General features: G+C 39.7%; 2 protein-coding genes and 1 long non-coding RNA gene across 3 annotated transcripts in view; 1 reads left to right on the top strand and 2 right to left on the bottom strand.

The window, feature by feature from the left end:
• Taf5 (TATA-box binding protein associated factor 5) overlaps positions 1-24,531 on the bottom strand; it is a 570,605-nt gene that overhangs the window by 356,060 nt on the left and 190,014 nt on the right. The window lies entirely within an intron of this gene.
• On the bottom strand, positions 4,933-9,947 carry LOC137634136 (uncharacterized). Its single transcript, XR_011042457.1, has 4 exons — positions 9,878-9,947; positions 9,743-9,771; positions 5,454-5,536; positions 4,933-5,002 (listed from the first exon to the last, which is right to left on the bottom strand). It is a non-coding gene; the product is annotated as an uncharacterized lncRNA (long non-coding RNA).
• The window catches only part of LOC137634184 (transcription initiation factor TFIID subunit 5-like), a 74,593-nt gene continuing 65,937 nt past the window's right edge, over positions 15,876-24,531 (top strand). Inside the window, exon 1 of the mRNA XM_068366455.1 lies at positions 15,876-16,016. The gene's annotated coding sequence lies outside the window, so the exon portion shown is untranslated. The remainder of the gene's footprint in view (positions 16,017-24,531) is intronic.

Raw genomic sequence — 24,531 nt, 5'->3', positions numbered from 1 at the left:
GATGCCTTACGATTTTCAATGTTTGATCAGACCCAAGTAAAAAAAAATAAACTTAGATCACACCACAGTACAATGAAAAAAATGTTCAGGTCAGATCACAGTAAAAGAAAATAACGCCTCAAATCAGACCAGAGTACTGTATATGAAAAAAAATCTCTCCCAGATCAGTTCAATTGCTCTCTTAGCTGAAGCCAAAGCAAGCAGAAAGTCTTTGGGGTAAGGTCCATGTCTAAGGCTCTATGCATTGGTTCGTAGGGTACTATTCCTACGGCCCCGAGAACCTGAGTTCTCACAGAGGATAAGTATGTTCAAAATTCCTAATGAGAGTGACCTCCCATTTGGAGACCAACCGAGTTTAGTTAGAAAACCTGGCTCAGGGTCAAGCGATAACATTTAACCACAGTGATTGAAAGCGATGTAATTTCTCGGGTATACTAAATAGGTCTGCAATAGAGAGAATAGAGGCCTGAGTGGAGAAATCCCCCCCTCCACCCCCGCCCAGGACACCAATCACAGATTTCCCACATAGCCAGGTTAATCCAGAAAAGCCTTTCTTACAGAGATCCTGGAGTCTCCAGCAGTGAAGCGACAGGCAACAGGGTTTCGTGGAACTTAGTGTGGTTGATTTAGGTTATTCTTATGATTCTCCTGGAGTCTCTGTGAGAAGTTCCAGGTCTGCATTCCACTCCTCTTTTGGCAACTTTGGTGCTACTAGCCTTGGGATGCTTGGACTCTGTTCAGAATCTGACAAAATCAGACAGAACGACAGGAACCCTTAAACGATTGTGGGCATAGCCACTGTTTGCCACTTCAGAACCAAATAAGATGGAAAAGGAGGTTGTATAATTTATCACCTGTTTTGGACAGTCCAAAGTTAGCAACATCAGTGTTAATAGTGGAAAAATGTTTGGCAAGAAAGGGCCAAGGGCAGGAATTTTGAGCACCTGCTGTTCTATTGAAATGATAGAATAGTCTGTAAAGGTTTGCGCATTTAGTTCACTTAGGCCATAAAAAGGACTGAAAAGATGATTTTACTAAATTGCAGAGATACATCAGATAAGCTGGGGCAGATTACACACCGAGGTTATCTGGAGTTATGATAAGGTCAAATGGGGGTTCCACTTTGGGGATAAGTGGTTGTTCAGCTAAGAGTTATAACATGATTCTTAAACTTTTCCAGTGACATCAATCGTTCCCCTTACAGCATTCATAGTGGCAAGAATAGGAAGAGGAAAATTAATGGGAGGCATCCAGATAACTCGCGTAGTAAGTTTCCGGCTCCATCTGCAGACTGCAAGGTGGAATTATCAAATTTATTTTTGCGAGGATTTCTCTGCGGGTTGCCTGGGCCTATCCTACGACACTTAACCAAAGTAACATCACCTACATCAGAAGGGGATGTAAATTATGGAAAAAAGGGAAAAAATTCCTGGGGCCCTTCCACTCCCAGCACCTGGAAAGAATTGTCAAAAAGACATCTCCATTCGTCCGAAGAACTCATAATATTTGAAGAATTACAATCATTAGGCAACGAACTAGTGTGCAGTTGTTCAGGTCAAGCAATGGGGTTGTTATTAGCATAACTTGTGACTCGGATACTGAGATGTAGCCGGTTTCTAAAATCAGGGAAAACTAAAATAACGAAGTGACGATGTAGAACTTCTCCCTCGTGTGACGTTCATCAAAGGGCTCAAGACACAGTAGCAAGCTCATGGCGGGCATTAACACTGGCCTGACAAAAACGCAGAGGAAATTCCTCACGCATAGGATAGGCGGGTGGCACATCATGTGTTGGAACAGCAGCGCATACAGACTTATAGGAAATAATGAGGGTTTTGTCATTATTTCTCAGCACTTGTAGGCTTAGAAGATTGCTTCTTGAGAATAGCTTGGCATTGCCGAGTCTAGGGGTTGCGGACAGATCAAAAGCAATCCCACTACCCCTATATTATTATAACTAACCAAGCTACAGCCTTGGCTGGAAAAACAAGATGCTATAAGACCAAGGGCTCTAACAGGGAAGAATAGCCCAGTGAGTTAAGGTAATAAACTATTTCCTAAGTAATGAAAATTAAAAATAAAATATTTCAAAAATATCAAAACCAATTATACAGTACTCATTGTCAGCCTGTTCAACAAACATTTTCTTCAAGTTTGAACTTTAGAAGTTGTACCAATTCAACTACCCAATTATCCTCTGATGGAGAAGGAAATATCCGATTGTAAAGGATGGTCAGAATTATAAAGAATCTCAAGAAAGATGTATAATGAAAAATTGAACGGTGCCAGCCTAATAAGTGGTACAGGAATAAGAAATTTAATAGACCAGAAGTTCCTTCCAACACATTAAGATGAGAATCGGCAGCGGAAGACCAGACAGGAGAACAATACTCGAGACAAGGTAGAATGAAAGAATTAAAGCTTCAGTGTGATCACAGAAAACCTTAAAAGATTTTCAAGTTAAGTTTTTTGTGCAATTGATCAGATCTAATGTTTCTCAAAAGCAAATTTGCAGTTGAGAATCACACCTAAAACAAAGTCAAAGGTAAATCAATCAATGCCGAGATATGGATGTTCAGGAGCCACTTGTAATCATACCAAGTTGCTAGGATTCAACTTGACCCATAATTTGCACCATGCACTAACCTCGACTAGATCTCTATGAAGGGATTCAGCAACTCCAGGTCTACAGTCAATCGACGTAATTGACGAAGAGTAGCATCCACTGGATATGCAAAAAGCTTGTTTTCTAGGCCAAACATGTATTTTGTATATAGTAAGAGAAGTAATGGGACAAGAACACTACGCTGCGGAACAAAATATTACATTCCTATACAGTACTCCATATGGTCCCCAACTCAATGCAATGTTACTCAATAAATTCAATAACGATGCCAAGAAAAACGAGGGCATCATGATTAACGCTGAAACTAAGCACTAAAAATCAAGGTCAATCAACAAAATTTGACAACAATCTAGGAATTTCCGTACAGCATTGATGATTGTAACTAGGGGACAGACTATTACCTTTGTCAACCTATTTAGACGTTCAAAAACTTTTAGACGAGTTATGGAAACTGGGCGGTTATCAGTTGGACTTGAGCTACCTGCTACTCCAAATAAGAATGTCCACAATAGTCATTGATCAGCGGTTTGTCCTTCACTCAGTACCTTGGCACATGAAGAGAGATACGCCTATCAATCATGTTGCCAATCTCATTCAAAGGGACATCAGGAACATTACAACTATACAATTTTGACTTAAGCCCAAAAGATCATTTAAGATCTTATTCTGGTCCAGGCATCGCTAGAGATCAAAGCCAAGGGTACATGAAGGAGGAATGGCACGTTTGAATGGGAGCATGGAGACATTTACTCTCCAAGGGAATTGTCTTCTCGGGATAATCAATTATATAAGGTAAACTCTTCAAAAGAATCAGGGAAAGTGTGGCAGCTGCATCCATAATACGATAACCAGGTTTGACAAAGAATTCGCAATAAGTTTCTTACCATTGCTTGTAGAAGAGAGCGATCTCATCTGGTATATCTTGGCCCACTTCATTTTAGTACTCTGTTATTCCACTGAAAATCTCTTCAAAAAGTGGTAAACAATGTGGATCAACATCTACCTGAAGGTGCCATTCGGACCCACCACAGCCTGTCATTGAAGGCATATTAGGTTTACTAGCCATAATTGAATCCACAATGATAGTTATGCGACATTGTATATGGAAACGAAAGGCACAAGAACAGTACTTAAAACGAGTGCATGGTAAATGCAGGGGTCTCGAAGGAGTTCATTCTCGTAATATGACTAAACTAGTGAAGACTGTCTTGCAACAGCAGCCAGGCCCGCCAGACTAGTTACTCAGCCAAAGTATTATGCAATCCTATCTTTTCCTAGATTGTCTGAGAGAAAAAAATTAAAGTAACCGTATTTATATAACTTGAAGTTTGTATCTGCATAGAAATAAAGTTTCTTCTAAGCACCAGGGGGACGCTAACCAACATGAGCTCCAAGTCCCATTCTTTGGGGGGTGAAGGGAAGGTTCTGAACAGTCCATGGACCTGTCCAATTCAAGATTTTCTGTTTTTCCTCATGAGAATGATCATACTAACAAGAGCTTGCTCGACATGTGGGCAAGCTCTCTTCGTAGTTTCGACAAAACGCCTCGCAGGATAAAGTAACAATTGAGACTGTTCATGAGGTACAGCCTGTGGGCTCGCGTTATAGCTAAATTGTTAGACAGTAAACACCCATCACTTGTTTGTATCTGCATAGGACTAGTAAGTTAAATAACTGGTTTGTATCATTATTTAAGTAATAAAATATATACTGGGTGTAGGGTATTTTACACCATGGGTTAAGTGTATACTGTACTGAAAGCAGAGGCAATAAGACCTGTAGGTACACCTCTTACATTTAGTGCACAACATGATCGAGATGGCCTAAAACTGTCGAGCCACAGCAACAATGGGCAGAAATCGATAGAGTCCTGTGAGGCAAATCTTTCAATTGCTCTACACTAGTTTTTTCTCAGGCAATGGTAGGGTAGAACAGGGTGGGGAAAATCTTGGGCTATCCAGGCCTTGCCCTTGTGAAATTGAGGCACTTTACTATGGGCTATTAAGCCTGGCACTAGGCCTTAGGAATGCACCTTCAGTTAACAATTTTAATTTTAAAGTTCATCATATACAAAAGGCAAGGATAAATATGCATTACAGGTTAGCCATCTGTCTTTTTTCATTTTTTCAGTTACTTTCTATTACAGACTACAGATTCAACACATTCTCTTCTATAACAGACACCAGGTCATTAATTTCTGATACTTTTTAAATATGTAAGCCATAAACAGGTAAAATATTGTATACATATATTTTAATGTTCATTGGTAAAAAAAAAAGTAGATCAAAGGAAAAATATACAACAGATTTACCTCCCACATTTATTGAGTGAACCTTAAAAGTACAGCAGCATCACAGTTGGCAGACTGCAGCTTACCTGAAAAAAAAAATATTGATTAGGAACAAGATTACTATGAAAATGCACGTGTTTTTAATGGAGCAAATACATTACGGATTTCAAAAAGGAAGTTTCTAGTCATGCAACTAAGGTTGCCTTGAAAATACTAGATTCAGGTAGACATTTTATTCAAATATAAGGTTTCTAGTATTGCAATATGATCTTGAAAATATAAGTTTCATGTGTAAACATTACAGGCAACTTCAGAAATATTTATATCAAGTTTCATCAATAGATACATCTCTTGATTTAAGATTAAGGTTTCTAGTAATGCAATGTAGGTAATCGAATTCATTGAGGTTCCATCATTAGATACATTTCAGACTTAATATTAGTTTTTATAGTACTGCAGTAAAGTTAACTTTACAATATTACAAGTTTCATGTGTAGACCTGTGTTAAGAACACCACATGACAATACAAATACTCACTATAAAGGGAGAACAGTCTACTTTGACCTTGCACGCATCTTCCTGCGCTTACGCTTAAGCCTGCGCATACGCTTCTTTCTCCACTGAAAGAAAAGATAACAATTTACAATCGTCGCTTATTTTTAAAAGCTAGATACACCAGAGTAAACTTAATTTTACAATTATTATAAGGAAGACATTAACCAACCAAAATGAGTAACTACTCATACAGAGCTGGGGAACGAGGAAAGCCTTCAATAAGGAAAAACTAGCTAACATATAGAGCAACTCACTGTAGGGTGACTGCACCAGACAATAGAAGACTTTACCTTAATTCCATTTAATATTTCTAGACTATCTTGTCTCTACTAACAAGTATCGCCACAGTGGTTCAATTACTGGGATGGGAAAATCTAGTAATCTACAAAGAAAATATGTGCTCACGTGACTTTAATAGCATTCTTGTGGCAATATATTAGTATAGACCGTTAGGAAAATAACACTTGGTATAGGCAAAAACTATCTTACGGTACCAGACATTACTATCTTTCACTTCGACTGACCACAGGCCACTCAGTCATAAAATTACTCAAATAAATTAAAGGGGGTCAACAACCGACATTTATAACAATGCAAACAGCCTTGCACGAATGTGGATACCTACATCACAGGCAGCTAGGTCTATAAGCACCAAGGGATATACCCATATAATTTATGTTAAGACCTGCAAGTGTACAATCAATTTAATACATTAAGGTTGATACAATCTTGTCAAACTAATACGGTACATCCAAATCCCACTGGCCCTCTTTCATCAACAGGTACTCACTACTTGCAAATTGATTTTCTATAAGATCATCCCATTACAGGATTTCTTTACATAGAGAAACATGATTTTGGTGGATTACTTTTCACAATGAACCGCTTTTGTCAGACACTTCAGCTAAATTTAATGGCTGAACATGCAAAATTAGCATAGCAAGGAAAACTAGTTTGAAAGTTGACAAACTAGTAACTTTCAGTAAACATATGACCTCTTATATAACAAAAACCTATGGGATAAATACTAACAAAAACCTATGGGACAAATACTAAACCAGTGATTTGCAGCAATTTAATGATCCGAGATGATAAATAAAAAAAAAATGAAAACATGGAAACACATGGTTCATGCAATTGGCTGCTGAAAATTTTATAGTTCTCTACGATTCACTAAACATTCTAGTGTTTTTATTTCTCCGCCATGGCTCGCTTCCTTGCAAAATAGAAAAACATCAAGCTATGTAATGGCAAGCAGTAATGTTATACTTTCATTAGTAACAATAGTTATACTATACGCTGAACGGCGAGCATTTTCATCATAATCAACTGCAGACTTATAGAAAATTACGCTACTTGGAGACTGACATGGGAGGGTGAAACAAAAATTGAAGAAAATATTGAAAATAAGAAAAATGTACTACAAATGTGGATGAAAAGAAAACTGGTGAAAATAAGGAACACAAAACTAAAGCCAGACACGCTGTTGCAATGGCAAAGCCTCAACCTGAATCTGATCTGATAAGGTGCAATAATATTTGGAAGCTCGTAATTGGTTAAAAAGCCAGGTAATTGTTACATCATACTATTTGGAGTACATATCCATATCTCCAAAAATTCCAAGTTTAATTGCCCCCTTTCTAATTTTATTTCCTCACTGTGCTATTCTCCCCGTTGTAACCCGGTGCGACGGTCTGAACGATCCCCCAGTCTCACACAGAATTCTCCTTGACATTGTATATTTGTTCTTTCGCATCATTAGCTCGCTTCGCTCGCATGAAAATAAGACATCAAGCTCGTATGTACTGGCAAGCGGTAATGTTGAGCTGCGCACGCTAACATTACAGGAAAATAAAACTACCTCGTATGCACTGGCAAACGGTAATGTTCGTGCATGCGCAGATTATCAAGGATATTTCTGAGACGGGGATCGTTCAGACCGTCACACCAACCCCCTTCCAGTATCCTGCTTTTGTGACAAAAATCTTAATAGATGATCCAATATAAAGGCAGTTAACTAGAAATTTGAGCTCTGAGATCTTTAGTATTGAAAATGACTCAAATTTAAATGAGCACAATTTAGCAGCGTAATATACATACAACCGAATGCTTTCAAGTATAGCTTAATTTATTGTATTCTTTCACTGGCGGTAATATCCATAAACTCCCAAACCACTTCTGACATGAGGCAAGTTGAGACCAAGACATTGCACAACAAACAAGACTATTGTAAATGTGTAGACAGGAGAAAACTAGAAGGGAAAGAGGGGGGGGGCAGTAATGAAGATAGTAACCAGAAATGGAGTGGGCATTGAGCACCAGGTCAAGGAGATTAAATGCTCAATTTAGTGTAATGCTATATTTGCATAAATACTGGAAAAATGAAATCAAGGAAGTATATGACAATACATTTGTTAATTGTATCATTCAGTGCAAGGACAAACACATTGGGCTTTACTATAAAAAAAAAAGACACCAAGGAAAAATATAAAATGTTTTGTAACATAGAAGAGGATTTTCAGCACTTCATATTTTGTCCACAGATAAAAGAAAAGCAATAGAGCTTCAACAACCATACAAAGACTGTGCACAAATGGTAAATATACTACAACAAATGTGGTTGAAAAAGAAAAGTGAAAATCAGGAACACAAAACTAAAGCCACAAAACGCGCTGATGCAAAGGCGAAGCCTCGACCTAGACCCGAATAATCAGGGGGGGGGGGGACTTAGGTTCATAAGTTTAGAAAATCAGGCAATGTATTTATATAGAAAAAAATAGCCCATCAAGATAGGGGTATAGGGGTCAAGACCGATAGAAGAGCAAGAATACTACTTCTAATAATAAATATCTATAGCAAAGTAATCAGACTAGTGTTATTGCATGGACTAAGAGAGGACATTGATGTGCATTACAGGAATCCTTCCCTGAAAGCTTGAACAATAATTAGACAAGATTACAAAGATAATAAAGAGAGTTGTGGATGGATGGTGGGAACATGTTGGGTAGAAGACAATAGTTGAAAGTTGAGCTGGAAGTGCTTGCATGGTGCCAGTTTAGTATGCACTCTACCTTTGTTATTCCGTTTAGCATGTGGCCTACCTGGCTTGCTAGGTTAGGACATACTAAAAGATAGAATTTCATAGGCCACATACTAAGCCAGCACCGGTTACATATAATAGAAAGCATTGGAAACAGCGTAAAGCATTCTTCCCTTTCATGTACGGCTAACAATGGTTAGTGACAAATACACAAGGGTAGTTTGTAAAGTACAATTTTAACGAATGCCCCTATTTCTTCTATAGGGTAGTTTAGGTGTTACTTTGTTGTAAGTAATTTTTCGAAACATTCCCATTGGGTTCCGTAAACTCTGACCCAATTCTGTAGAACATTGGAGCATCCTTTATTAAATTACCTATATATATAACAAGAAGAACATTGGAGCATCCTATATTAAATTACCTATATATATATAACAAGAATTTTTCAAAGATCTGTCATGTAAATTGGACAAAGCGGCCTTCATGAATGTTGACATCTCCAGACAATCGAATCCAAGATATCGATGCGCATTTCAATAAACTTGACCTAACTTTCTCATCGTTTATTATCAAAGTCTGGTTATACAAGCTCCATGCTTGATACATTGAACAACGAGGTTCCAAAGTTTAGGCAAAGGGTATTTACAATACAGTAAATTATAATTCCGGTTACGGAGATCCAACTAGAATTGACTACTATATTACGAATTTTACGCCCACATAGCGGTAACGTTTATCCCTGATTAGGTTATAACTACGGTTGCAAAATTTTAAAACACTGACGACCCTTTCTACAGTCATGAACCTTACCCGCCTAGGTCTAGCCAATTGCGTACTAGACCTACTGCGCACTAAACCTAGTTAACTACACGTGGCCGGTCGACCTACGTTCCTTTAGCTGTTTAATATTTACACTTTGACTAGTTGGTACAATTAATTCCAGTTCAGTCTTTACGATTACTTCACAACAGTTTAGGACTTAGCTTGCGTTATCCATACACTATAGTTTGGTTCTATTTAATAAAATTTCAAAAGCAAATAAAAAATAAAAAACACAATCACTAACGGTAAAACAATGCGTAATACTGTAAATAGAACTATTAAAAAACAAATAACCAATAACACCTACGAAAGACAAATTCACAATCCCTATTTAGCATGGACCACGTCGGTACACCATGTCCAGAAAAGCTTATTTTAAAAACAAAGTATCCACATAACATTTACTTACCTTTGCACGCATATTGCCGTATGTCGAATCTGTAATAAATGAAGAATCAATTAGAACTTGGATATAACAAATGCACTGTATAAATTCACAGATGAATCAGGATAAAAATTTCTAGGAAGAGGAGCACGTCCTTACCCGACGAAGCAGACGCTGTGAAGGGAAATGTTTAGGTTTGTGCCTGACGTCACGAACCAGACAATAATGTTCCAATAATGTTCTGTAATGTAATAAACATTTTATAAATTTATGAAGTATGAACGGTTGTTAAAACAAATTTAAGTTATCATTTATTATGATTTTGTATATCTTATATTTTATTTTCCATATATTATTTGATTTTGGAACTTAACTTTTGTCAATTTTAGAGGCCTGCCAATGACGTCATGATATCGAAAAGAAGGAAGAAAACTGGAGTCTAGATCTCGCTTATATTTGGAAAAACAATATGCAACAAACTAAAAGAAAAAAGTAAAAATAACGAAATTGCACTCTTAAGACTCATTTGATACTACATAATCAGAATTTATCTGCACTTTGCTTTAATTACTAGTGTCAAAGATTCAAGTACTTTACTCTGCTTAATTGCTGCAGACTCCAATGCTACACGGAAAGCCCTTGTATACTGCAGGACCTAAAAAATAAATTGTTAATAATATACATTCTTAAGTATCTAAATAATCATATAGCGTAATCCATGTTAATTTTCAAATCGACGCTATCTTGGTATTTAAAAAAAAAAAAAAAAAAAAAGTCTTCAACTTCTTGAAAGCCTTTACATCATTGATCCTTCTGATATCAAGTAAGGACTTGCTACATACAACCTTAGATCGAATAATTGAAGGTTCTAGCTCCTGCTGATATTATTCTAATAGTTCAATAAAGCTATTTCGCTTCGTGATTACGTATCACCTATCCAAATATCGAAATTCCCGTTGTTGTCATATCAGTTAGCTCACCGATAACATTACATTCTTTAATTTAATCTGAGCTTCGAAAATATAAGTAAAAATTCGCTCTTTTTAGTAGCAATTGGTGGAGTACGTAGTGGACAGTTGTGCATGAACTTAATGATTTACAATTCACTGACATTGAAGATGAATCTTTTGAGTGTTTGAAAATTAATTGGTAGACAAAAACTACTGTGAACGAACTCTTACTAAATATGTGAACTATTAACCAGAGTCTTAAGCCCAATCTTATTTCGCATCTATAGGTCTATCAAAAGCAACCCAGAGACATGAATTGAAATTTAAGATATTTGAAGGATACACAATTATACTTCGCCACAAATTACATTAATGGTAACGTTGAAAATTTAAACCACTTTCTTACTAGTGTTAGTGTAATTACACAAGCTAAATGGAAATAAAAATAAGTTTATGGTGGTTAGAAAAAAAAATAAGAATCTTGGATGACATCCAAATGAATACTAATTACAACCTAATCCTGATGGCTAGTAGAATTCGTGACCTAGGTCTATCATTTGTCTGTAATTTGTTTCTCAGTGCCCATATTAATAATGTAGGAATAATCGCTGGATATTACCTTGGAAACATTACTTTTGTAGAGAAGCAATAGTCTGTAAAGAAACTTGTGACAAACTGTGTTATTTCCAAATTGATTAATGTAACTCCATTTAGGCCTACTATAATCTAACCAAAGTGCAACTTAAGACATTTCAAAACATAATAAACAGAGGAGTAGGATTGATAAAAAATACTGCCTGTCTATTAACTCCGCAATAACATTTAAGATATATGCAGACTCATCAAGTTATCAGAACCGGGCGTTTAAAGAAATCCAAGAGAATTGATACATACCATGCAGCTGACGAATCGTGTCGACACAAGCATAGATACATATTGTTTCAAGTTATTGGAGTCAATATGTATGTCTACTGTAGGTTCTAGAGCTTTCAAATGCGAGGCCCCAAAGATTATAAAACAACGACTGAGGATATTAAGGCCTTCAAAGGTTGAAGGCTTTCTTTTTATCTAAGTGCTTTGATGATTTTGAATTAACAATTAACGCGGAATACGTTGGGCGATACTTTAAATACTTAAATCTGTACACAACAAACAAACCTTGTAGGTCCAGTAGGCCACAGGTTTATCATGCGTGACAGGATAAAAAAAAATAGCCCTTCAATCAAGTAAGTAGTCCAAGAAGAACTGAATACGAAAGATTATCAGACTTTGGAACAGTTTATGAAATAGCAAAGACTTGAGCACATCTAGTCTTTTGCTTTATCAGGTCTAGTCTTTATCAAGGGTACCTTCCCTGTAAGACTCTCTCCTATTTTCACATGCACATTCGTAAAGTTCAATGAGTTGCATTATGCATTAGATGTAAGTTACAAAATCAGTTATATCACAATACTTGACGATGAGCATACCCGCAAGGTAATCAGCACCGTCTGTAATTATCATTGCTACACAGAATATCAATATTAAATGAGTCCTATCTATAAACTCTAATTTGAACGGTTCCATTTCCAACTGGCGCAATGTAAAACATACGTTTGAGTCCTTGATCAGTATCTGCAGCTACTCCACAGTCTAGACTACTATATTTTTTACCATACCAAAGCTTTTCAACACATAGATTTCCCTTTGTATTCAGCATCTTTTTTTTTATATGTTGTCTCATTTATTTTACACATTAGAAACAATCAAAATTAAATTATTTCGTTAGATGTAACCCTGCGCACCTAGATATCCTACAATTACGAACACAATTTCCACAAACTCTACTATATTTAACATTGTACATTCTTTAGTATTATGACCATATTTCTGAGGGTAAAAAATTTTTAACACATGATCTATGACATGCATGTATATCTGTCCCCTTCATCATGAATAGCTATTCGAAACTTGAGATCGCATTTTAGAATTATGTAAGAAATCCCTCCCACTCTCGGCCAGTTTCTGAAATAACATACTTATCGTCTCCTTTGGGCTAAGGGATTGGAAAAAAAAAAAAAAAAAAAACCGTTCCTGTCGACTAATGCATTGACCGTACCATACCATACATGTAATACTTTAGATTTTTGTTGTTGTTTTAGTCTATTTTCTCACAGCATCTTCTCCATGCTATCTACTTTGGTCGTTGACCTATCTTTACTGGTCCCATCAGGAACATGAACAGCATTAAGCCACCATGAAAGGATACCTCGTATCAACAATTGTATAAGTAACCTGTTTTTTTTTTTTTATTTAACTGAAGTTTTAGAAAACCTTTTAACCAGCAAGTCACTTTTTTTTTTTTTTTAACTTGATTCGTAAAAAATACCTTCCACATTTTAGGAGCAGAAAGGTCTCCCTCTCAGCAGCATCAAATCGTTCAATTGCTTTCGCGAAATTATCCAAGAATTCAAATTTCTTTGGTATAATAATTAGATTTACAGAAAATGTTCATGAATCCACCAATTGACTCTTTCTGAATTTTTTTTTTTTTTTATCAAGATCAGTTTTCACCCCTCAATACAATAATTTCCTTTAAAATTTACTTTAAGGCTTGTTTACCAGGTTCTATCATGCCAGGAAATCTTACGCACTAGGCCTACAGGACCCTATAAGGTTAGTTTGTCGTATACATCCTTAAGTAATTAAAGTATCACACAACGTATTCTGCGTTAATTGTCGAAACACCTAGAAAGCAAGAAAGTTTTCAGTTTCTTCTTGGAAACCTCAATATCTTCAGTATTTCGAATGTCCATTGGGAGCTTGTTATATATAGTCTTGGAGCCTCATATTTAAAAACTCTAGAACCTATAGTGGACATACATCTTGGTTCCAGTAACTTGAAATCATATGTAATTATTCTAGTGTCGACATGATTCGATGGCTGCGCGTGTAGTAATTCTCTTTAGATAATTTGGCCGTCGGGTTCTGATAACTTGAGTTATTGCACATATCTTAAACTTACACCCTTTTAATATTAAATGCATTATATCCATGTAATTAAGACGAATTCACTTATTTTTTTAATATCACCTTTAATACCCTCTAAATTAGAAAAAAATACACGTTATGGTAGGCTACCACTCTTCACATGTCACACTACTCTTAGCCTTTATCTTTTCCTGTTTCAGATCTGCCCGTGGGTCAAATAAATACTGTATATCCCTTTTCATCATATTGAAGGTTTATGAGCACTTTTATTTCCTACAGACATTTTTCATTTACAACTGATATAATTATGCTAAATGAAGTAGTTTTCATCGGCTCACAATGCGATCGCACTTAGCAAACACGGCTTTACTGCACCACCCAAGGTCTGTATGGCACCACTACTTACTTTTTTTTTACTTTTACTTTTAGGGGTTTATTTCTCGCCCTCCATCAGACACTAAGAGTCTGTTCAGGCGGGCCTTGGTATGTGAAAATAATTTCTTTCCAGTTAATATTTTGCTCTATCTTTTCAGTTATTCAGGTTTAATGGTTTTCAGATCACTATTATAACACTTTCCAAAGAGATAAGTCTTCAGGATTTTCTTGAAAGCTGCCACATTTTTGCTATTCTTGACATCAAGTGGAAGGTCGTTGAAGAGTCTCGGTGCAGCATAACAAAACGTTCTTCCTCCTATTGCATGATTCACACTAATTTCGAATAGTCTATATGGGTCATCAGCATGTCTAACTCTTACAGCAGCGATAGTAGCTTGAGTGTAGGGGACCAAGCTACTACTACTCTCACACGATCTTTATTTTTCTCTCTACAATTTAAGACACACTGTAGCTGGTCAAGAACTAGGTGGAAAACAATATTCAAGACGCGACAGAGTAAAACAATAGATAATTAATACAGAAAGCTCCAAAATCACCCATGACTAAAATTAACAATCATCGACCTAAGAATTCTTGCCCACATACCATACGTATATTATTATTATTATTATTATTATTATTATTATTATTATTATTATTATTATTATTATAAATTGCTAAGCTACAACCTTAGATGGAAGAGCAGGATGCGATAAGCTCAAGGGCTCCAACAAGGAAAAATAGTCCAGTGAGGAAAGGGAATATACTATAAGAGAAGTAATGAACAATTAGAATAAAATATTTCAAGAACAATAACAACATTAATATAGATCTTTCATATATAAACTGTAAAAAAAAACTTCAAAAAGAGGAAGAAAAACAAGATAGAACAGTGTCCGAGTGTATCCTCAAGTAAGAGAACTCTAACCCAAGACAGTGAACTGTGGAAGACTATGGTACAGAAGTCATGGCACTACCCAAGTCTAGAGAACAATGGTTTTATTTTGGAGTCGCCTTCTCTTAGAAGAGCTGTCTATCATAGCTAGTCTCCGCTACCATTACCAAGAGGAAGGTAGCCACTGAACAATTACATTGCAATAGTTAACCACTTAAGCAAAGGAGAATTGTTTAGTAATCTCAGTGCTGTCAGGTGTAGGCCTATAAGGACAGGGGAGAATGTGGAAAGAATAGGCAAGACTATTCGGTGTATGTATAAACCAAGGTCTATCTGGACCGTGGTATAAACTATAGAAAAATAAGTCGTAATGAGAGAGAGAGAGAGAGAGAGAGAGAGAGAGAGAGAGAGAGAGAGAGAGAGAGAGAGAGAGAGAGAGAGAGAGCGCGGGGCGGGGGGGGGGGGGGCATAGAATGTATTACTGTCTGACTAGTCAAAAGACCCAATAACTCTAGCGGTAGTATATCAACAGGTAGCTGGTGCCCTGCCCTATCTATCTACCTACTATAGATGCTTCCCACATACTATCATTGTTATAACTATTATCCTATAGGTTTAAAGACAGTATATCAAAATCAAACGAAGCTAAAACATCATCAAACAGATGTTATGTTCTCACAAGCTTTTTGAATGATTGTTTTAGTTTTATTGTGGTATACAACTTACATCATTATCCTTTGATCATTATCAGGAAACCAAACGGATGATGTAGTGCTTCTTAGAAATTATAAATCAAGACCCAAAGAATATTGTTTATAGTGTTAAACGGGACAAAAATATTTTTAATATTATAGTAATAATTATTATGATACTTGAATGTGCAATATAATCATATACACATGTTATACAACAAAACTGAAGATTTGATGAGAATCAATATTCGAATGCCCGAAGTTGCAAACGCAGAAATTCACAACAGAACATAAACAAAAGTTTGATTGACGTCAAGTTTAGGAAATGTATAATGTAAACAGCCCCGTCAAAAGCCCTTTATCTCCTCAGTCCGGCATCTAAGTCCTATTAAATAACCTAGAAACTTTGTCTTTAGGTGAGTTAATCCTTCATTCTTTACAAAAGGCAAAACTAGGGTATAATAGATTCATAGAAATAGAGAATTTTGGTCAACAAGCTGTCAGACCTAGCCTAGAACCCTTTTATACTTTGGTTACGGTAATTGTACAAATGGGCACATCCCACCTTTGGTAAATCGTGTTACCTATTAACTGTGGGAGTGATGAAAGTCAGACATTGTTACACGTAGTTTATCCATAGGATATCTTGATTGGGGTCCACATCATGATAGGCAACCAGAAGTTGTGTTAACGTCGCCTGGTTAGAGTCGTTGATTGGTTATGCCACCGTAGGGTATGGAATGTTATTGAATAAGAGGGAAGTATTAGTTAGAAGGGGTCTATTTAACTAAGGAATTACAGAGGTATGTGTGTAGGTCATCGGGTTACCAGGCCTGCTGCTCGCAGAGAAAACGAGAATTCGGAGCCTTTGTATATTTGTGGCCAGTTTCTCCTTTGTGGACTGAAAATGGACATCAACTGACCCAAACTTTTCCCCCTAACCTAACCAACAAGTCGTGTCCTTACCTACTTCACCTAACTGGGGCTGATGCCCCCCTGCAACTCCCCTTACACAGCCGTATGCTAAGTTGGCCATAATCAAACATACAGGTGGCCGCTATCATACATATACCCCGAGAATTCTTCCTATGGTCGTCACCCGTATCTTATTGTATCTATTGCTATGTTGGTAGTGAACTAACATTAATTATTCACTTACTGGTCTTCGCAATGGCGGGGCTTGCTATGCTCGCAATTAAACATTATTTTAATACTCCTCGGTTCTGGCAAATGGTACATGTTACACTGCGCTTGTTAGCCAAGTGGGCAAGTGTTTTGGTGGACAAGGAATCAGTAACCCAACATTATACGCACTACCCAATACAGACTTCTGACACTTATCTTCATCAAAATTTTTGAAGGGCTCTAAAAATATACTAGGAAAACCTTATTTTCTCCGAAAGTATTACTGGGTAGCAAACATAGTGTTGAGACTTACTCTCAGGGTAAGTTGAGGATACGTCAGTCCAAGGCAGATGTTGCAGGGTGGCAAGCACCCCGTGATAGTTGAGTAGGTAAGGATGTGGCTCCTATGTTAGGTTAGGTGGAGAACCATAGGTTAGTTAGTATGCTGGTGTTTGGTATCCTTTTAAAAAAATGATTTTTCATTCATAACTTTTGAAATATTGAAGCGTTCATAATTTGGAAAACACCGATTTCCACCAATTATTTTCATAAGAACAGTTAAAGGTACCTATGAATACAGTAGGAACTGCAATTTTATCTAGAGCTGGGGTTGGTTTTGTGACCCCTCCTGGTAGGTAAGAACAAGTAAGCTTTGGTTAGGGTAGGTCCCCACCTAACTGTTGGGTTAAGTTGTAATCTTGGTTCAGGGTCGAGGAATAGCCACTTGCAATTTATTTTATTTTTTATTCTATCTTCCTCATACTGTACATTATTTTGTCTTCCTCCACAAGTGACAAAACATTTATTTCTTCTTTATATTTCATTCACAGCATAAAAATGATCATATCATTTTCTTTGTCATCTGTGTATGGTTGTTGTTGCTTGATTAATTCATTTCCTTAAATCCTCTTTGTATGGTCTATGTAGATTCATTTATTTATTTTTTCTATATTCTGGGCAAAAAAAAAAAAATTAATTATACCTTCTCTCATTTGTTCTTATGCATATACAAACATTTCATCCTTTAAACTGGGAGATGATTTTGGCTTGATCTGGAAGAGCCGTTTATTTTATTAATGAGGTAATTAATGACAGGTCGTGTGGGCGGGCGAGCCCCACCACGTTATAAGAGCCTCACTTTTTCCATTTCTTTTCTTTTCTTTTCTTTGCAGGAAGTGAATGCTGATTGTTGACTGCTATGATGGATATGAGGCTAGAGATTCGTACTTGCTGGGTAAAGGGTAAATGTTGCAACCGGTGTATGAGTAAACTGGCTGTAGGGCTCTACTCTCTCTCGGTGTGTTTTGTAGGAGGCATGATTGGTTGCAGTCATCCCCGTTTACCAAGCGTAGGTCGTGGCCTCCAGTGCAGTGGCAGGCGTATGCCCCTGAAGGGAAAAAGAGAACTGATCCTTCTCTGAGGTCTGTTCTGGGAACACCGAAGAAGATTTCGAAGAATATTTAGGTTTTTTTTCTCCTGAGTGAATGCATGCAGTGCATACACCCTTGGCTCAGTCTCTGGGAAGTGTGTATCTAAAGGAAGGAGCCCACAAGTGTACATCAATGGGCTTTTCATGCTCTGGTGGTGAGTGGGGCTTCCCCAGTGTTTGTCACACCCCATTGGAGGTTGGAGTGTCTCCATCTGTTCCCCTGCAGACCGGTGACGATGACGTTTGACCTAGGAAGGCTTAGACCTCCTTAGGTCTTTCAGGTAGGCCCTCCATGACTTTGTTGAGGGACCTGGTAGTTAGTACAACCTCTCACCCAATGTTCCCGGTACCAGTGTCTCCTGATGTCACACTAGTGGTGAAAGTTGAGATTGTGCCCCCAATGTCAGTGATCCTGGTGATGCCAACTGTAGTACCTCCCTTTCCCATATGTCAGCTACCCCTTCCCCCGTGTCAGCCACCCCTTCCCCTGTGTTAGCCACCCCTTCCCCTGTGTTAGCCACCCCTTCCCCAGTGTTAGCCACCCCTTCCCCTGTGTTAGCCACTCCTTATCCTGTGTCTATCTGTCGACCCTTGTGCCTAGGGTTTCGAGGCCTGTAACCCCTGTTCCCTCTATGCCTGTGACCCTGCTTGTTGCCATGTTGCAGGCCCCTGTGAGTGTGTCTTGCCTCCCACCCATGAAATTCTTCCTCAGTGTTGTGGTTCTCATTGGAATAACCTATATGGTTCCTGTTGGAAAAACCTGTGTAATTCCTATTGGAATGACCTCTGTGGTTTCTGCCTTTATGGGGAGTTTTGTCATTGGTTGCTTGAGGTGTGCGTTCTTCTTCCTCCTCCTCCTCTGTTTCTTCCTCCTCCACTGCTTCTTCCTCCTCCACTGCTTCTTCCTCTTCCACTGCTTCTTCTTCCTCCACTGCTTCTTCCTCCTCCTCCTCTTCTTCCTCCGCTTCTGCTTCTTCCTCCACCACCGCTTCTTCCTCCTCCTTTTCCTCCAACTTTGATTCTGATTCTGATTCTTCTTTTTCTAAGAAGAATAATAGGAAGTCCGGGAAGGCCAGCTGTAGTTGTAAGTAAAGGGATCCTTATGACACCACCTTTCTACTTTGAGGGTGTTGATGGCTCCGGTGTGGTTCTTAGTCATGGCTCTGTGACTGCATGGGACTGGGACCATGGCTGTGATCCTACAGGGATGTGGCTCATGTCCCCTCCAGCTATCCTGGTAGCTAGGCGGGACAGGAGTATACAGTCCCGCAAACTTTCTGTTTCCCGGTTCATGGAGAAGCTTTGTTGCCTTCCATCACCCTACTTGGACGTTGGACTCCTGGTCCTCCCTCATTCTCCAGTACTTCGGTAGAGCGGGTTGAGAGGATGGCACCACTTGAGCTGTCATTGCTCGTTTATGTGCATTGGAAGACTGGGAGTGATGGATAGAGGGCCTTTTACCCATGCTTTGGGGCACAGGGCTGTCCTCCCATCCTGTCTCTTCCCTGATCAGTACCAGGGATTCTTCCCCCGCTGTTGCTGTCCTTCCCTCCCGAGCCTTCATCGGGTCCTGATTACATTCCTGGTTCTGTCCTTTGGACAGAGTGGTCATACTCGGGGGTTGAGGAGAGACTCACCAGAACAACCTGACATACCATCTACCCTGTCTGGGCATGAGAGTGCTCAGTATTCAGCTGACCCTAGGACACCTGATCTTGGACTGGTGCCGATGGAGGCAAACCATCATGAGTCAGTGTGTTCCTTTGGGGATGTCCGTGCGCTGATTTGTGAGTGCAGTGGATTGAGGGATGCAACCTTGGGAGGACCTTAGTCATTGATTGGTGTAAGAAGAAAATCTCCAGGAACACCATCCCCTTATGGCTTCAAGAGATGATAGAAGAGCACAAAAACTAGCAGCAGGTGAATCAGACCAGCCTGCTCATGTGCACACTTGTGAAGTGAGAGGAGTAGGAGCCCTAGAAAGAACCTGTCAGTGAGACAAATTTTGAAGGCAGTACAGTAGTCTGGAAATGCCAGACAATTTTCACCTCTCATTTCCTAAGAGGATGTACCCATTAGTCCATAGATATGATTTCCCTATGACCTTTGGTAGCAGCTCTAGTCGGTTGTGTAGCTTACCTAGCTCCCTCACAGGACAAGAAGCTTCTCATCTAAGATTGCGACTGTAACGTTAGTTTGGGGTAAGAGTAAGAATGTCTGGCCTTTTTCATCTTTTCTTCCCCTTTCTGCTAAAATGTGGTGACTTGTGATATTTAAAAGTACCTAAATACAGGCATCAAAAACATACACAAGAGACACTCATTGTTACTGTAGTGGACCTTGGTGCATATAAGCTGCTATAATGAGCAATTTTCTGTTGAGTTTAAATATAGAAGTAATTCTCTCATCCTCCTGATGTAGGGGGAGGAAGGACAAAAATTTAAACCTAATATTTTCAATATTAATCTTACCCGATGATCATGTAGCTGTCAACTCTGTTGCCCGACAGAAATCTACGGTCGGGATACGCCAGCGATCGCTATACAGGTGGGGGTGTACACAACAGCGCCATCTGTGAGTAGGTACTCAAGTACTTCTTGTCAACAAGAACTCAATTTTTCCTCTGTCGTGCCTCCGGCAAGACCTACTAATACGCCGTCCCTAACTGGATTTGTTTTCACAACTTTTTGGTGAAGTACACTATTCCAGTTTTGAGCTTTCGCTATGCAGGGGTTTTATCTTCATTTCAAAACTTGAACTCGTTTTGGATAGATTTTATTATGGTGACGAAGAGAGTATGGACTCTCTTTCACTTTTAAATGGCCGACCCTTCCCTTAGACGGAAGTGTTGGTGTCGAAGAGAGTATAGACTCTCTTTCACTTTTTATGACCCACCCTTCCCTTAGACGGAAGTGTGTTTAGGTTTTTGGTAATTTTGCTTAACAAAGTTATAGAGTTATTTTATATCTCTCCGCCATTTATAGGCCTCTTCGATTAACTTTCCATTTATTATAAACTTATAAAAATTAATTTTTATGTTTGTTTATATGCGACCTTTCCTAATAGTAGGCGGTCCTTACTTGGAACCGAAGTTAATTAACATTGAGCCCGTCATATCGTTTTTCCTGTTAAGAATTTATGCTATTTAATTTTAATGTTTTTGAAAGAATTTCTTTGATAGTCTCGTACTGTTTTCAAAGTTGAACTAACGTTTTGTTTAGTCTCCGCAGTTGTTGACGTTCAGAACGTTCAACTTGCGCTCTATCGTTACGATAGAGAGAGAGTATTTCACGGTTTCACGTTGCAGTAAGAGTAAACCGATTATAGCGTTTCGTTCATTCTTTCTTAGCTTAAATGGTTTTAATTCTAATAAAGGAACTTCTTATTTGGAAAACCTTTCAGTTTTTTTCCTTTAATAAATAATATGTTTTAACGATATATATAATTGGGCTCATCTCTCTGGTTCTAAGTCAAGAGAGAGAGAGAGAGAGATAGAGACGGAGGGAGAGAGAGGAGGATAAACGTTTCGTTCAAGCGGGTAACGTTGTTCTCGTTTTTTGCTCTTCTCCCTAGTCGCTATAGGGGAAGAAGGTAAAACGTTTCTAGAGTTTTATTCTTGTTCCCAGGCTTTATGCGGTGAGAGATTTTAAACGTAGTTTATTTGATCTAGTGTTTAGTCTCTTTTCCAGCCACTGAATTCTTTATCTTTCATTATGTTTTTCTGTTACATTGTAATACTGTTTTAGCAATTACTACCTTTTAATGAAGGATAGGATTGCGTGTTTCAGGTACAAACCACTTAAAGTTCGTGTTCAGTGAAATAAGTGCAAACAGAAAATCAAAAGTGATAAAGTGATATGCGCAAAGTGTTACAGTGTTGCGTTCGAGGGTTCGTCTGTTCGTGCCAGTTGTTCACCTAGTCCGATACCTCTTACAAGCTCCCAAGCCCAGGGGAGAAGTAATGTCGAAGGACTTATGGGTTCCACAGGCCTTGATCAACGAACAGACGTTTCCCTCCGTGGTTTCGGGTGTATCTACACACGTTGCCGACGTGAGATCACCCCACCCACACAAAGACGAGAGAGCCCATTTATTCCTCGTCTGCGGAAGAGGTTTCTCGCAGAAACCATGGACCAAATCTTGCAGCTTTTAAGTGCAAGTCGGTCCCTTCCGCGCAAGTCCAACGGCCTAGGTGTAGCCACTGGGTCAGTTCGGACTCGCTGCAGTACGACAACTGCACACCTCCCAAGAGAGGCAAGGTGGTACCGCAACAGGCAGTAACTCCGTCTGTTGCCGCACCAGCTGTTTTAGACCCTCAGTCACAACGGACAGTAGCTCCGTTTGTTGTTGTCTTTCATAGACCCTAGTGATCCATGCTGCAGACTACACAGTCTCAGCTTGCTCCTTCATGCAGGAGTATCGTGCTGGAAGGTTGACAATGCACCTGTTAACCTACAACCCGCCGAGGTTGTGCGCTCAGCAGATACTGCGGCTGCCTGCTCCCACCCTCCACCTGTGAGAGCTCCACCACCGATGCGCAGTCCACCCTGCCAGACGCATGTTCTTGCTGCACCATCTGCTAACATGCGTGAGCTACCGCATCAGCAGTGGGAAGGTTCTGTAGAGCTGCCGGGTTCCAGCACTATGCGGCATTCTCCGCAGTCCATGCAGCATGCTCTGCATACCTTACAGCATGCTCCGCATACCATGCAGCATGAGCCGCATACCTTACAGCATGCTCCGCATACCATACCGCATGCTCCTCAACCCACCGCAGCCCCTCCCACGCACCAGCACTCTGCTTTTGTTGTTGCCAGCTCCCACACTCCGACTGCGGAGAAGGTTGACGATGCACCCGTGGGCCTACACCTCCCACGGTTGTACGCCCGGCATGGCTTCCTGCTCTCACACTCTTGTTGTGAGAGCTCCTCCACCCATGCACAGTCAACCCTGCCAGATGTATGATGACTCCCACACACAGAGCACTCCGTTGCCGTGCGTGAGCTACCACAAGCTGCCGTGTTTTGACACGGTGTGTCAGCCTCCGCAACACATTGTGGTTACCGCCACTCGCCAGCAGCAAACTAGTCAGTCAGGAGTTGAGGCTTCCCCACACAACTTTGGTTGTTGCCAACTCACAGACTGTCATACAGTTACATGACGTTGCCTTCGGGTCTGCTACTTATACACCAGTGCTGTATGTCCTCACGCTCCTGTTGTGGTTGCCAGTTCAGTTTTTGACAGTTCACAGACTGTCAAGCAGTTTCATAACGTTGCCTTCTGGTCTGCTGCTTTTGCACCAGTGAAACCCTCACTGAGAGAACCTAGCTTTTCTCGGATATGGTTCCTGTAGATGAGAAAGTGCTGTTCTCCCTCCTTCTGATATTCCCTTGAGGACTCTGTCATTTGGAGAGGAGCCTTAAGCTGCTTAGCCTCCTATGGACTTTTATTTAAGCATAACATGCTTCCAGGGAGGGTAAATGGTTCCGCTTCAGTCGCTAACCCCGTCTGTTGCCACACCTGCTCCCATAGACCTTGGGCTTTGTTGCAAGACATGCAGTCCAAGCTTAGTCCTTGATAGAGGATTTTTTACGGAGAAGACCCTTCTTGCCAACGACCTTCCTACCGGTTGGTTGTACGCCCTGTTGACGCTGAGGTATCCTACTCACGTCCGCCAGTTGAGATGGTTCCTCCACCGGTGCGACCCAGTGTGGGTGGCCAGTCGCACGTTGATGTTATGCTACTCTCGGAGGTGGTTGTGGACGTTCAGTGTGTCACTGGGAAGACGTTCAACAACCAGCAGAGGTGACTTGTTGTGACGCAGTGCGGCAACCTCAGCAACCCGATAAGGGGTTGTCTGTACTACCCAGACAGTCTAGACAGTTTCGGGTTGTCGCTGTACTTCCTCGCTTCCCCATGGTTGACAGTTCACAGACTGTGCAGCAGTACCATGATCTTGTTTCCGGCTCCGTCATGCATCCACCAGTGCGACCGGATTCAGCGAGTCAGACGTTGCCCACTCCGTTGCCGTTTCCTCATCAGTTTCGGATGAGGAACCCTCTGATGAGGACATGGCTGAACAAGAAGATCAATCCCCAGCCCTGCTATCCATCCAGAAGATGCTGAAGAAGGAATACGGCCCTGTCAGGCTGTGGATGAGTCTGGTTAGGACACTGTCATCCGTGGTGCATTTGGTGTCACTTGGAAGACTACACCTCCGTCCTCTTCGGTTTCATCCAGCTCTTCACTGGAAAAGGACAAGACGCTAGAAGCGGTCTCGATCCCGGTTTCCGGAAGATAAGTCTGGTCTAACCTGAGGAAAGGACTTTATCAACCTTTTATAGGGTCTTCCCCTGACTGTTCAGACTCCCAACCAC

This window comes from Palaemon carinicauda, chromosome 44, assembly GCF_036898095.1.
Source record: "Palaemon carinicauda isolate YSFRI2023 chromosome 44, ASM3689809v2, whole genome shotgun sequence".
NCBI lineage: Eukaryota > Metazoa > Arthropoda > Malacostraca > Decapoda > Palaemonidae > Palaemon > Palaemon carinicauda.
This window is presented reverse-complemented; position numbering and strand designations above follow the sequence as displayed.